The sequence below is a fragment of the Macaca thibetana genome, chromosome 4 (assembly GCF_024542745.1).
Source record: "Macaca thibetana thibetana isolate TM-01 chromosome 4, ASM2454274v1, whole genome shotgun sequence".
In the NCBI taxonomy this organism is placed as follows: domain Eukaryota; kingdom Metazoa; phylum Chordata; class Mammalia; order Primates; family Cercopithecidae; genus Macaca; species Macaca thibetana.
This window is the reverse complement of record NC_065581.1, coordinates 37,861,179-37,877,011: the sequence shown is the minus strand read 5'-3', so window position 1 is coordinate 37,877,011 and position 15,833 is coordinate 37,861,179. Positions and strand designations below refer to the sequence as shown.

The following is a 15,833-nucleotide window of genomic DNA, read 5'->3' as shown; positions in this document are numbered from 1 at the left end:
TATGACAAACGATTCTCCAGAAAAGTGTTTCATCAAATCTACAGTTCCATCAATCATTAGACGTAGTGTTATTTGTGTACCTCTAAACGATGCAGCCGATTAATCCTTGACATGCCATTGATTTTCAGACTCACGCTGATTTCAGAAATGTTAAAATGGAGATCAATTTTAATCATCTTAGAATCCATGAAATGCAGTAATTAAATCTCAGTTACCATCCTTGCCTTACGGATGGTAAACTGAGGGACAGAGAGGTTGAGTAAATCTGTCCCAATGTTACCCAGCAAGTATGTAGTGGAGATGACAGCTGAACCCAGAGTTGGGCTCCAAAGCCTGTGCTCATAACCACTGTACTACATTGTGCCTAAGGAAGTCATATCACCGGCAAGACAGGAGGAAGGACACAAAATAACAGAGGGAAAGCTGGACCCACCCTCCACTCCCTTCTCACTATCTCCAGGGCCAGTGGTCACCAGGTCCTGTTGATGTCTCTTCCAAAAGCTTCTCCCAGATCGTGCTCCTCCTCTTGCTCCCAGCAGCTGACTCGCTGGTTCTATCCTTCCTTGCATCTGCTTGGACTATTGCAGTAGCCTCTAAGCTGCTGCCCACCTCCAGCCCCGCCCACTCCCCCAACATAGACGCTGGAGTGACAGTCATCTTCCTAAAATGTGAGTCTGATCTTGTTATTCTGCTTGGAAGCGTCTGAGGGATCCAAATCCTACTGCACATTTGCTTGCACCCGTGGCAGCCTCTGTTCTAGGCAAACCCCAACATGGTCCAAAAGCCCTTGTGGAGGCCATGGTCTCACAGAGAAGCAAGACCCCACAGTGGGCAGTTATGATACAATGTGAAACACGCTTCAGCGGGGGGCATGCTGGGCCCATGGGAGGAGCCCCTGCTCTGGGACCTCAGGGACCGCTTCATAATGTCTAAGCCAAGACTGCCAGGATGCATGGGAATTTACCAGGCAAAGGACAGTGAGGATTTCCAGGCAGAAGGAAGAGCAGTGCAAAGGTCCAGAGTAAAGAGAGAGGTCGGAGCATGGAGTGTCAGCTGGGGCACCATCCCGGCTGAGCCTGGAAGAGGACAGGCTGAGGTGGGTTGAGTGAGGCTGGCTCTTACGGTATGGGCCTCACCTTTCTCTTTCAGCCTCAGCTCCTTTCTGCTTCTCTTCCCACCAAATCCCCCTGCAGCAGGTACTTGTGTCCTGAACAGTCTTCCTCCTCTTCACATGTGCTCCACAGGCACCTCACCCGTGCCCAGCAAACTCATGCACCCAGACCCTGCTAGAAGGTAGCCTCCCAGAGAAAACCCCCTGACCCTTGAGTTATGGCTCCGAGCTCCACGCTGGGCAGAAGAAGACTGAGGGGCTGCTCTCAGGTTCAACTGGGGGATTTGGGAGCATTTTGACAGAAACCAACTGAGAAAAAGCCAAAGTTCTTACAAAGGCCTGTAAGACCCCACAAGTCTGCACCGCCTCCACCTCTCTGACCCCATCTTCTGCCACCTGCCTTGTTGCCAGCTTGCTTCAGCTACGCGTCTCCTGGCTGTTCCTGAAACCACCCCGACTTCCACTCCCACCTCAGGGCCTTTGTCCTCGCTGATTGCTGGTACAGCTTATTTCTCCCTCATCTGCACAGCTCCCTTCTTTACCTCCACCTTCATCAGATTTTGCTCAAATACCACATTCTCAGAAAGGCCCGCCCTGAACACCCTATTTAAAGGCATGGCCCCCATCTCACACTCTTCCTGGCTTTATTTTTCTCCACAGCACTCACCAGCTTCTACAGCTTATGTGATTCACTTATTTATTTGTTTACTGTCTGACTTTTCCCACAAGAATGTGAGTTCCAAGAGGGCAGGGATTTGGGTCTGCCTGGTTCACTCTGTAGCCCCAGCACCTCACCCAGTGCCTGGCATACAGTAGGTGCTCAGTAAATATTTGTTAGTCAAATGAATGAATTCTGAGCTCTGACTGTGTGCCTGGCACGCTCTGCCCTGGACACCATGGAGGACGGGGAGCTGAGGGAATGAGGTCTCTCCCCCTCCGAGGGTGCTGGCTGAGCTGGTTCCAGCGGGCAGTGGGACAGGTCCCTGACAGCCAGGTGAGTCCGGGTGAATCACCACTAATGAGATGGGGAGGGCCACGCCAAGCGGCTTCCCACACAGGCAGCCGACAGGTCACTGCCTGTCGCCAGGAAACTCCTCAATAAGGATTGAACAGGACCCTGGGCTGGGGTGGAGGAAGTGCCCGCCTCTCCTGGAGACCCCACCCATTCCTGAGGACTGAGTCGGCTCACCTGGGCTCCCCCACCCCCCAGGCCTTGGCAAGACGCTGGTTTCTCAACCTGGCCCGAGATTTCCTTCCTAAAAGGAGTTTCGCTCGCTCAGCCCCACGCCCCTCCCGGGCAGGACCTGTTTGTCAGCCAGCCCTGTCTGGGTCCCTGAGACTACACAGGGAGGACAGCTGAATCTGGAAAACCCTGGGACCTCCCCGGCCCCAGCAGCCCATAGGAGGGTCGGTAGACCAGAACTTATTCAGGGTATGGACAGACCAATGGGGCTCATTAAACCCAATAGGACAGCGTGGGGTGGCCGCCGTGACCACATTCCACTCACCCCGCCGGAGCCTGGGACCCACTAGAGTGCCCTGAGCCCAGGCCAAATGACCATCCCAGGGCAGGGCATGGCTGTCTCATCGGCACAATGGGCAAAGCCTCCTGCCCTGTGGGTGGCTGAGGGCTGGGATGAGATCATGGGTACACACAGTGAGGAATGCAGGTGGGCAGCCAGGCCTCCACCCCACAGCTCAGAAGATGTGGCCGATGTGGCCCGGGTCTGGGGAGGAAGCTGTCCAGCCCTTAGCCCACAGTGAACTTGGCCAGTCCAGCACCACCTCCCTCCCTTCCTCCGGGGGGGGGGGCACTTGAGGCCCCACCAGGCCCTCCTGCCCCAGAACCCAAATAGCCCCTTGCTGAATTGCCTCACCCCAGCCATCTGTGCAGGCCTAAAGCCGCCACCTGTAGTTACTCACATCATACTCATACGTCGATAGCGTTCAACAAATGTATGTGGTCAGTCATCAGGCGTCCCAGGAGCACTCCTGGCTGCCGGGCACGGGGTGGGACCAACGACGCAAAGGCGGTGGGGCAGGCCCCATCTCAAGGGGGACACAGTTTGGGGAGGGTAGTCACACAAATATAGCTTTCATAAAAACACCAGCAGGGCGCGCGCGCACACACACATACACACACACACACACACACACACAATCTATGACGGGCTCCCCGGGGGCTCAGAGAAAGGAGTGGTTGGCCTGGCAAGGTGAGGTGTCAGGTGGAGCCTCGTGGGAGAGCTGCAGCTTGAGCAGGGCTGTCCCTGTGCCTGGCTGACCTGCCTTTGTCATGTAATCCTCACAACAGCCCTGTGAGGCCAACAGCACAGGGGTCACCATGCCCATGTTATGGGTGAAAAACCAAGGTTCGAAGAGGTGAAGTGACTTGCCCAAGGCCTCACTGATGGTGAGTGGCAGGGGTTTATCTGGAATTCCAGTTTCCTGACCCCCATGCCGTGGTCTCTCCTGCTCTGCTGTGAGTTCCTTTCCCTCTTCATGTGTCCATTTGTACAGCGAATCCAACCTGGCTACTTACTAAGTGCCAGGCAGTATCTGCAAGCTGGGGACCTTAGAGACAGTAAGGTATCACCCAGGCAGGGGAAGCCACATGCACATACCCAGACAGTGCAATCTCCCATTCAAGTCAACATTCAGCAGATGTATGGTGGAGCACCGACTGGGAGCCAGGCGGCACGGCAGGTGCCGGGGATGCAGCAGTGAACGAGACAGACAGAGTGCGGCCCTGTGGAGGCTTTCTTCTACTGGAGAGGGCAGAGAATAATCGCAGAGTGAGGAAGCACGATGCAGGATGATGGAAGAGAGAGGGGCCCGGGCGCTCCTTCAGACGGGCTGATCAGTGAGGGCCTTCCCAGAGCAGGTCCTATTTGCTTGTAGTTGTTTTGAGATGACAGTCGAGCAGAGGAGCCCTGTGGATACCTGAGGAAATATGCCAGGCAGGAGTAATGTCAAGTGCAAAGGCCCTGAGGCAGGAATGCACTTGGAGGTGTTCTGAGGAGCACCAGGGAGCTGAGTGGGTGCAGGGGAGTGGCAGGACATTAGGTAAGGGAGGTGATGGGAGTATGGGAGGCACAGGTCCTAAAGGCTTGGTGGGTCATAGTAAGGGCTTTGCTTTTACCCCGCATGAAAGAGCCACTGGACGGTTGTGAGCTCAGGACTGACCTGATGTACCCTAGGTTTTGAAAGGATCTCTCTGGCTGCTATGGAGAACACACTCTATGGAGAACAGACTCTAAGGGGGCAAGTGACGGAGAGGCAGAGAATCCAAGAGGTGGCTACTGAGATAACCAGGTGAGAGGTGGGCCAGGGTAGTAGTGGAGTGGGGAGCTGTGGTGACATTCAGGATGTGGAGTTTTTAAAATTAATTAATTTGTTACAGGTGAAGTCTCACTCTGTTGCCCAGGCTGGAGTGCAGTGGCACGACCATAGCTCACTGCAGCATTGAACTCCTGGGTTCAAGCGATCCTCCCTCAGCCTCCTGAGTAGCTGGGACCACAGGTGTGCACCACCATCCCCAACTGGGGATGTTTTGAAGGTAGCCCCAACGGTACTGGCAGACATCCTGGACATGAGGTATGAAAGAAAGTGAGGGCTGAAGAATAATCCTGGCTCCAAGAGCAGGAGGGCAGCTCTGCCCAGGTCATGCTTGGCCTGAGGTGCCACATCTAACTGGAGTGTGGCATGGGACATGGCACTCTGCAGGTTGACCAATGTGGAGTTTGGACAGTGTTGGGCCCTTCTTCCCTGCCTGGGTGCTTGGGCCTCCTCGTTTAATCTCAGATGTCATGAATTGGGCTAAACAGGGTTTCATGTGAGTTGGGCTGAGCAGGCTGTCATCTCCCTCCCACCCTGGGTGGAACCGTCAGCCGGCACATTTTTGGAAAGCATTTTGTCCATATGTATCAGGAGTTTTAAACTTTGATGCCCTTTGACCCAGTGAATCCCTTGCAAGGAAGTTCCTCTGGGGAAGCCATCTGAAATGCAGGCAGTGCTGACGCATCAAGCCCTTCACAGGGAGTTGTTTATCATCACCAAATAAATAAATACACAGCCTGCATGTCCAACAGTAGGGAGTGTTTAAGTCAAGCAGATATAGTCTGGCACCTTGTACTGGATTGTTGTGCTGTGCTTAAATTCACATTTCTGAGAGTTTTAACATCAAAGGACAACACTTATGCTACGATGTCAAGTGGATACCATGGTATGCATGAGGTAGACACATAGACAAGAAAAAGAAATAGACTCATACTGATTAGCTCTGATTGACTCAAGTTTGGATTACTATTTTCATTTTTCTTCTTTACAGTTTTCTACATTGTACTAAAGTTCTAAGATGGACATGCTGATTAGCTCTGACTGACTGAAATTTGGATTACTATTTTCATTTTCTTCTTTACAGTTTTCTACATTGTACTAATGTTCTAAGATGGACATGCATTACCTTTCTGACTTGAAACTAGTATGTAAAAAAGGGGCCAGGCATGGTGGCTCACACCTGTAATCCCAGTACTTTGGGAGGCCAAGGTGGGAGGATCGATTGAGTCCAGGACTTCGAGACCAGCCTGGGCAACAGAGTGACACCCCTGTCTCTGCAAAAAATTAAAGAATTAGCTGGTTGCATTGGTGCACACCTGTGGTTCCAGCCACTCGGGAGGCTGAGGCGGGAGAATTGCTTGAGCCAGGGAGGTTGGGCCTGCAATGAGTTATGATGGAGCCACTGCCCTCCAGCCTGGGTAACAAAGTGAGATCCTGTTTCAAAAAAAAAAAAAAAAAAAAAAAAGAGAGAAAATGTGAGTTCCTAGAAGCTGGAGCACAGTGTTTGCCAAGCCAGGAACTGAGAGCCAACTAACCCATCCTTTCCAGAGCTCCAGGGTCCACCTCCTCCAGGCAGGGCCGGCAGGTGCAGTCAGGATGGGGATTACGTTGATAGCTGTGGTGGGGAGAGCCAGGTCCAGAGGCCCCTCCTTCTCCCCCTCCAGCCACCCCCATCATGGGAGTATGTCCCCCCTTGGGCCCCCTGCAGCCCTTGGAGTTTGCCCCTCTATGTCTTCGAGGCTGATGCTTCCTGCCTTGTGTATAACCCTGTGGGTCTCTCCTGACTGCCACCAAGCATCCTGTATGCACTGGTCCTCACGGTGTAGTCCCCAGGCCCGAAGCATCAGCACCACCTGGAAACTCTTTAGAAATGCAGAGTCACAGGCCTCTCCCCAGACCTACTGAATCTGCCACTCCTCTGGAGGCGGGGCCTCTGTGTTTTCAAAAGCCCTCCAGACCTAAAGTGTGAGAACTGCTGCCTTTTGGTAGGGCCCCACTGTGGCCAATGTTTTACACTGATTATTTCATTTTACAGATTGCCATGATTCCTACTTAACAGACAAGGAAACGAGCTCAGAGAGGTTAAGGAACTTGCCCGAGGTCACACAGCCAGCAGAGGCAGGGCTGCGAGTGCGAGCCCATGCCTTTACTTCCACGCTCTGCAGCTCTGCAGCTGCATGGACGCCAGTACCTCCTGCGGGGTCGGGGTCCAGTTCCGCGCTGGGCACACAGATGGCCCTACACATGGGTTGGACTAGGGTTTTGGCTGCTGGGTCAGAAGACCAGGCTGATTCCCCACAAGACCCAGGCAGCCCTGACCCCCGGTGGGAGGAGGGAGCTGGGCTCCCTGTGCCTGCTGAGGCCCCTTCAGTCTTGACAGCCGCCGGCGGTTTGGACCAACGAACCCGCAGAGGAGGGGCGCAGCGCCACCTGCTGGCTGGCGTCATGGGTGATGCTGGGGACAAACGCAGAGATCCACAGACACACGTCTCAGGGACACCATGGCAGGCGTGCACGTGTCTTCTCCTGCCGCACGCGGGTGCACTTGCCCACACGTGGATGTCTGAGCATGTGGGCACGTGGGGCTCTCAGCCACAAGGCCTGGTAGATAGCACTAAATTCACCCATTTACTTATTACCTCATCAAATGTTCATCCAGAGCTGCCAAACCCACTGTTGCTGTTACCCAGGAGCCTACAGGCCTGGTGATGGTCAGAGCAACCACCAAGTGATGCGGACAAGGGTCCCTGGGGGATATACTCAGTGAGGTCATGCAGGCAGCCCCTACCCATCTGGACTGGGGCTCCGTCTCACAGGGTGAGCAGGAGAGGGCTGGGAAAAGGGGGCAGAGGCTCATCACAGCAAAGTCTGGAAGAGGAGCTGGAATGGAGCACAGGGGTCCCTGGCACAGGTCTTGTTCAAGGCCATGCAGGCTGGACCCTGTCCTCACAGTGGTGGCCGGACTACGGTGCCACACCATCCTGACATGTTTATACTAAAGCTTAGTAGAAATAAGCTTAGGGACCCTTTAGGACCCAAGGGTCTCTCGGCCCCTTTGGGGCTGGCCTGGGATGTGATTTGTCCCTGTGCACTGTCCCCCTTGCCACAGCAGCTGCCCTGGGATGTATCAGGGATGGGGAGAGGCATCCCCAGTCCAGAGAAAAACCTGTTTCTGATCTCAATGGACGCAGCAGACGGCAGTCACCGTTAAGTCAAGTATTCCTGCATGCCCAGCAGAAGACCTTTTTTCTTAACCTACTAGCCATCCAAAGCAGCTCACATGGTGTGACCTATTCCAAAACACAGCTCCGCGTGCCTGTGAGGTCCCCCAGGACCCCACGGGAGACTCAGTGCCTCTCTGGGGGCTGGGGGCTGGATGGATGAGCTTTGCTGGATGGTGGGCATAGCTGCGGGTCAGAACGCAGACACAGGACGACCCTGGTTGGAGGGCTGGTGAGAGTGGGGAGGGACCCATTGGCAGAGCTGAGGGGTTGGTGGCTCCCAAACAGGAGCTGGCAGGTGGTGCTGGAAGAGGAAATGTTGGCAGCTCCCCAGTTCTGCCCGTGGGCTTAGATGGAGCCTGCGACTTTTATCAATGGCCAGTCCTCACTACCTGGCCCCTGGCCTGGCCCCTGGCCTGTGGTTTTGCTCAGCAGTGCAGCGGTGGCGGCTTCCGAGAAGCCCCACCAAGACTTTCCTGTCAGGGCAACGCCAAGTTCCTCTTATCAAGGAAGGGGAAGTGGCGGAGTTTCTCCTAAGGCCTTTCAGTTTCTTTCTAAGAAGGTGGGTGTTCCAACCCCCGGGCCCTCAGTAGAGCCAAGTGTTAAAGGAAGAGAGATTGACCTTTGGGGGCTTTCCTCACCCCAGTTCTAACCGAAGCTCCTTTTTTGGGGCTCATAGTGGACATGCCGAAAGAGGAAATGAGACACGTGCATTCCACAGGCCCCTTCCCAAGCCCCCTCCTTTCTCCCTCCTCCAGGGACACACTCCTTGATGCCCGCCCCCCCCACCAACACACACACTTAGGAAGTATGGCCTGCTACCCTTGGGGGCATCCCAGGTGGAAAACTTACTTCTTACACCTTCAAAGCTGAACTCTTCTGAGTCCAGATTCCTCAAGACCCTGATGAGTGACTAAAAATCTAACCCAGGGCTGGCCACGGCGGCTCACATCTATAATCCCAGCTCTTTGAGAAGCCAAGGCGGGAGGATCGCTTGAGCCCGGGAGTTCAAGACCAGCTTGGACAACATAGTGAGACCTTGTCTCTTAAAAAAAAAAAATTAAAAAATTAAAAAATTAGCTGGGCGTGGTGGTGTGCGCCTGTAGTCCCAGATACTAGGGTGTGGTGGGAGAATAGCTAGAGCCCGGCAAGTCGACGCTGCAGTGAGCTGTGATCGCACCACTGCACTGCAGCCTGGGCAACAGAGCGAGACTCTGTCTCAAAACAAAACAAAAAAACAACTAACCCAAACAAAGAGCTGACAGATGACACTGGCTTAATGCAGATTCCAGTCCAGGGGATATGCCTATATTGGAGGCTCACAGCTTTCTGAGGGGCAGCAAACCACAGGCGCCCAGATAATTCCAAGCACACCCTCTTCAGAAGACTCACTGGCTTGATGGCCAAGTGCATGTCCTGACATTCTTATAACAATAGTCACCATTGATTCTAAGTGCTTATTGTGAACCAGGTACTGGGCCAAGCATTTTATATTAATTTCCTCCTATAATCCCCACAGTAGTGCCATGATAAAGATACAATCATGATCCCACAATCAAGCAACCTGCTCGGCTCACACAGCCCATGAGCCCATTCTTCCTCGTAGGCCTCTTCTCAGAAAGGTGGGGAAGGACGAGTATCAGACCTTGACAGGAGTTGGCTGGGAAGGTCTGGTCTCCAATTTCCCACGATTGTCAAAGCCAGCTGTGCCTCTCCCAGAGGTGAAGATCCAGCCATCCAGTCGTGGCCATCTTGGCTGCACTAATGTGGCCGTGGCTGGGGCCTTCCCCAAGTCATTAGGAACTCTTGGTGCCTTCTTTATTTTCCTCCCAGAGATGTTGTTTTAAGGTTTTTGCTTTGCTGAAGCATGTTATTATGGGGACAGTGAGGGGATTCCCCTAAACCGTGATGCTATTCTGTTCAAAAACATTTGCCTGGAGGTCCACAGCTGTGTGACTCATGCTGTTTGGTGGCAGAAAAACTCACAGCTGCAGGGGGGAGGGTTAGGGATACTTACAAGGTGGCCAGGTTTAGTAAATATAAATGCAGGATGCCCAGTTACATTTGAATTTCAGATAAACAGCAACATTTGGGACACCTTCGTGCTAAACAACTTATTTGTTATTTATCTGAAATTCAATTGTAATCCGATAACCCTAGATACTCAGCACCTGGGACAAAGCTCCAGCCTTCCCCCCCCCACCCCCCCACCCGCCCCCGCCGGCTTCAGCAGGGTGCTGCTGAGAGAAGGCAACACAACAACCAAAGCTGGGAGAAGTCCACTGGCCTGGGGTGAAGACGGATCTGAGGGTCTCAGCGGTCTGAGGAAGGTGGAGACACTTTGCTTCCCAGGTGCCCCCGAACAATCGCAAAATCTCATCCTCAGCCCAGGGCTGAGTTCCACGTTCAAATTCCACAAAATGCCAGGATGCACCTGAAGGTCACCCTTCATTCTCAGGGCCTCAGTTTTCTTTTTTCTTTTTTTTTTTTTTTTGAGACGGAGTCTCGCTCTGTCGCCCAGGCTGGAGTGCAGTAGCGTGATCTCGGCTCGCTGCAAGCTCCAGCCTCCTGAGTAGCTGGAACTATAGGCACCCGCACCACACCCGGCTAATATTTTTTTGTATTTTTAGTAGAGACGGGGTTTCACCGTGTTAGCCAGATGGTCTCCATCTCCTGACCTCGTGATCCGCCTGCCTCGGCCTCCCAAACTGCTGGGATCACAGGCGTGAACCACCGTGCCCGATTGGGCCTCAGTTTTCTTATCTCTGTAATGGGAAGAACTTTTGGATTCTGTGATGGCGAGTGACCCTCTTAGCCCTTAACTTTTCTTGCGTAGTGGAAAATCTGCTGGAAGCAAGCGAAGGTGTGAGTGAGCTAGCCAAGGAGCAAGTGTAGAGAGGAGGAGGAGGCCATCTCAGCTTGGAAATGGGCCGCCCCTCTTGCCCTACAGCACTGCACGGAGACTGGGCCATTGTACCTGGATACTGGGTGGTTTGGAGGGCTCCCCTGGGTCAGGCATACCAGTGCATGCCTGGAGTTCCTTAGAAGGGACCCTGAGCATGGCCCACAGCTGGGTCCATAACTGAGGTGCCCCAGCCATGAGCAGTGGCAAAGGCCCATGGCAACACCTGAGCCACAGCAGGGAGGGGACCATCATTAACTTCAAAAGTAGAGAAGTAAACTATTAATGGTGAAATTATTAAATGACTACAAAATGTTAACTAGACAATTGCAACTTAACACCTATGGTTTATGTAAATTATATGTAATGCATGTGGGTGCATTTGAATATATTTGACACACAGAAGCATGTGGCCTCGAGAATAAGAATGCCTGGGCCTCTAGGGCCCTTGGAAGACAGGCTGGGGATATGGAGACAGTGAATTTCCTCCAGCCCAGAAACCACAACCCTGGGTCTAATAGCAGCAGGGTGGTGGTGAGGGAATGAGCTAGAACCTCTGGGGATAGAGATGGGGTCTGGTCTGGGAGGCAGGAAGACCCATCTGATAGGAATGTCAGACAGACGAAAGCACGTCCCAGAAGGTCCCTGCAGAGGTTACTGGTGAGACCAGACAGGGCCTCAGGGCCAGGCTGCAGTTCTGCACAGGGACCTGGGCCCCACCGGGAGCTGAGACCCGGGATCTCCAGGCTCGTGGTGTGGTAGGATTGCTTCTAGACCTCTGCCTGCTGGGAAGGCCGGGGTGCAAACCTGCAGCCTGCAGTGGAGGTGCCTGGGGGCTGGAGGTGCCCAAAGTCCCCATAATGGCCATCAGCTCTATATCTCAGAGGCACCACCAGAAGATAATACCCTTTGTTTTGGACAATGGACATTTTCTCAGTCTTCTATAAAGTATACATTAAAAAGTGTCTTCAGGGCCAGGCATGGTGGCTCACCCCTGTAATCCTAGCACTTTGGGAGGCCAAGGCGGGCAGATTGCCCGAGCTCAGGAGTTTAAGACCAGCCTGGGAAACACGGTGAAACCTTGACTCTACTAAAATACAAAAAATTAGCTGGGTGTGGAAGCGTGCGCCCTGTAGTCCCAGCTACTCTGGAGGCTGAGGCAGGAGAATTGCTTGAACCTGGGAGATGGAGGTTGCAGTGAGCCGAGATCGCGCCACTGCACTCCAGCCCGGGCAACAGAGTGAGACTCCATCTCAAAAAAAAAAAAAAAAGAAAGTGTCTTTAGGAAACATGATGTCTTCATTTACTGAGGCTGCCATAACAAAGTATCATAGACTGGGCGGCTTAAACACAGAAGTTTATTTTCTCACAGTTCCGAAAGCTGGAAGTCCAAGAGCACAGTGTCATCAGGGCTGGCTTCTGAAGCCTGTCTTTCTGGCCGGGAGCCGTCTTCTCTCTTTCTCTTCACGTGGTCTTTCCTCTGCACATGTCTCTCCTCATTTCCTCTTCTGATTGGATCAGGGCCCATCCTCATGACCTTATTTTACCTTAATTACCTCTGTAAAGAGCCTGTCTTTAAATACAATCACATTCTGAGGTACTTGGGGTTAGGACTTCAACATAGGAGTTTTGGGGGCATACAATTCAACTTGTAACACTTATTTTTTTATTTTTTATTTTTTTTGAGACAGGGTCTTGCTCCCAGGCTGGAGTGCAGTGGCACCATCATAGCTCATTGCAGCCTCAAACTCCTGGGCTCAAGCCATCCTCCCACCTCAGCCTCCGGGGTAGTTGAGAGTACAGGCGCAAGCCACCACACCTGGCTGGCTTAAAAACAATGTTTTAGAGATGGGGTCTCACTCTGTTGCCCAGGCTGATCTCGAATTCCTGACCTCAAGTGATCCTCCTGCCCTTAAGTGATCCTCCTACCTCAGCCTTCCAAAGTGCTGAGATTACAGGTGTGAGCCACTGCACCCAGCTGGCCCCAGCCCACTTTTTAAGTTATGATGTAAGTACGAACAGTGGGCTGGCTTTGGAAGTGCAGATTGGATACTGGTCCCAACACCATCTTATGGAAATTCTGGCGCCTCCCATGCCTACTAGTTTTGATTAGAGGTAGTTTAGGGACACAGTCTGCACTCAGGATGTCCCCTCTGGACATGGCCACCACTGGTCAGCTGGACTGGGAGGGGGTCAGTGTTGTCACCGACATGGTAGGACTTTTTAGAACAGGCCCGGCAGCTCTCTCTAACCAACGAAGTATGTCTGGTCATCTTTGACTTTGAAAACTCTGTTCTCTTTAAAAACAAAGTTTCAAATTCTCTATCTGGAGCTGCTATTTATAGAATCATCTATGAGCCCTTAACAAAAAAAAGGAGATAAATTTGTGGCATTTGTGTTTTTACTAAGTAGCACATTTATTGTTGAAAAACACAGGTGAGAAAGAAGAAAACAAAATCAGCAGTAATTGGACCTCCCAGAGATCAGTGTTAACATTTTGATTTCTGTATGTATCTTCATCTCTCTCTGTGTCTTAATCTACATCTCAATCTACACTTATATAATTAAATTGACTTGAAAGATAAGATTACATGGTGGCATGTCATAACTTCTTATCAATTAGTGTATCATGATCCCTTCACAGGGCATGGAATCATTTTCTAAGAGGCCATTTAAGACGGTGGCCGAGTACGAGAATGGCAGAAGTTATTTAACAAATTTCCTATTGTTGAATAACGGGGTTGTTTTACCTTTTTCACAGTATCAAATGAAACTGTGATAACATCCTTTAAGCTAAATCTTTGCCATGATCATTTACTAAGGATAAATTTGTAGAAGTGAAACTTCTGAGTTAAAGACAAAGCATTATTTTAAAATGTTCAACTTTATTTACTTTTGAATAGATAATATATAGTGTATATATATACATTACAAAATATATGTGTATTATCTCTATGCATATGTACATATATACCTCTCTCTATGTGTGTGTGTGTATATATATAGTGTGTGTATATATATATGTAGAATATACATATACTACACACAGAATATATATATATGTATCTTCAGAGGCAGGATCTTGTTCTGTCGCCCAGACTGGAGTTCAGTGGTGCAATTGTAGCTCACTGCAATTCGAACTCCTGGGCTTCAGTGATCCCCCGCCTCAGCCTCCCAAATAGCTGGGACTATAGGCATATGCCACTATGACAGGCTGCTTTGCTTTGTTTTGTTTTAATTTTTAGTAGAAATGAGGTCTCTCTATGTTGCCCAGGCTGGAGTGCAGTGATGTGATCATAGCTCGCTGCAACCTTGAACTCCTGGGCTCCAGTGATCCTCCTGCCTCAGCCTCCCCAGCAGCTGTGACTACAGGCACACATGCCACAATATCCAGTTAATTTTTGTATTTTTTATAGAGACAAGGTCTTGCTATGTTTCTCAGGCTGGTTTCAAACTCTTGGCCTCAGGTGATCCTCCCGCTTCAGCCTCCCCAAATGCTGGGATTAGAGGCGTAAGCCACTGTACCCCACTATTTTTTTTTCCACAAATGGTAGTTGCTGTGGTTTGAATGTGTCCCCCAAAGTTTATGCGTTGGAAACTTAATCTCCAATGCGACAGTGTTGGGAAGTGAGGTCTAATAAGAGGTGATTAGGTTATGAGGGCAGAGCCACGATAATGCAATTATTGTGGGAGTGGGTTAGTTATTTTAAGAATGGGCTTATTATAAAAGTGAGTCTGGGGCCAGGCACAGTGGCTCATGCCTGTAATCTGAGCACTTTGGGAGGCTCAGGTGGGCAGATCACGAGGTCAAGAGAGTGAGACCATCCTGGCTAACACAGTGAAACCACCTCTACTAAAAAATACAAAAAAATCAGCCAGGCGTGCTGGCATGTGCCTGTAATCCCAGCTACTCTGGAGGCTGAGGCAGGAGAATTGCTTGAACCTGGGAGGTGGAGGTTGCAGTGAGCTGAGATCGCACCACTGCCCTCCAGCCTGGGTGACAGAGCAAGACTCCGTCTGAAAAAAAAAAAAAAAAAAAAGTGAGTCTGGCCCCCTTCTGCTCTCTTGCTCTTGCCCTCTCTTGCCCTTCCACCTTCTGCCATGGGATGATGCAGCACAAAGGCCGTCACCAGATGCCACCATCATGCTCTTGGATTTCCCAGCCTCCAGAATTATGAGCCAAATACATGTATTTTCTTTATAAATTACCCAGCCTGTGGTATTCTGTTATAGCAACACAAAATGAACTAAGACAGCAGTATCCTTTATACTATTTTGCACTTTGCATTTTTCACTTAAGAAATTATCTTGTAGAGCTTTCCAAGTCAGTACTGCATAATATTTTATTATATGCATCTATCATAATATATTTAAGTAGTCCCCTATTGGCTAGACACAGTCCCTTATTGATGGTTATGTATTAGTTATATATGACTGTATAACATATTATCCAGAAGCTCAGTGGCTTAGAAATACAATAAAATGGGCTGGGCGCGGTGGCTCACACCTGTAATCCCAGCACTTTGGGAGGCCAAGTCGGGTGGATCACGAGGTCAGGAGATCAAGACCATCCTGGCTAACACAGTGAAACCCCGTCTCTACTAAAATTACAAAAAATTAGCCAGGCACGATGGCGGGCGCCTGTAGTCCCAGCTACTCGGAGGCTGAGGCAGGAGAATTGTGTGAACCTGGGAGGCGGAGCTTGCAGTGAGCAGAGATCATGCCACTGCGCTCCAGCCTGGGCGACAGAGCAAGACTCCATCTCAAAAAAAAAAAAAAAAAAAAAAAAAAAAAAGAAATACAATAAAATTATTTTCTCATACAGTTTTTGCTGATCAGAAATTTGAGAAGGATACATCTGGGCAGTGCTCACTTGGGGTCTTTAATGTGGCTGTAGTAAGATGCTGATTGAGGCTGAAGGTATCTGAAGGCTCCACCGGGACTAGAAGATCTATTTCTTTCTTTCTAAAAAAATATTTATTATTACTGTTTTTGCTCTGCCGCCCAGGCTGGAGTGCAGTGGCCGGATCTCAGCTCACTGCAAGCTCCGCCTCCCGGGTTCACGCCATTCTCCTGCCTCAGCCTCCCCAGTAGCTGGGACTACAGGCGCCCGCCACCTCGCCCGGCTAGTTTTTTGTATTTTTTAGTAGAGACGGGGTTTCACCGTGTCAGCCAGGATGGTCTCGATCTCCTGACCTCGTGATCCGCCCGCCTCGGCCTCCCAAAGTGCTGGGATTACAGGCTTGAGCCACTGCGCCCGGCC

General features: G+C 51.1%; 1 long non-coding RNA gene across 1 annotated transcript in view; it reads right to left on the bottom strand.

The window, feature by feature from the left end:
• LOC126952843 (uncharacterized) overlaps positions 1-15,833 on the bottom strand; it is a 195,649-nt gene extending 179,816 nt beyond the window's left edge. Inside the window, exon 1 of the long non-coding RNA XR_007725042.1 lies at positions 15,767-15,833. This is a non-coding gene — a long non-coding RNA (uncharacterized LOC126952843). The remainder of the gene's footprint in view (positions 1-15,766) is intronic.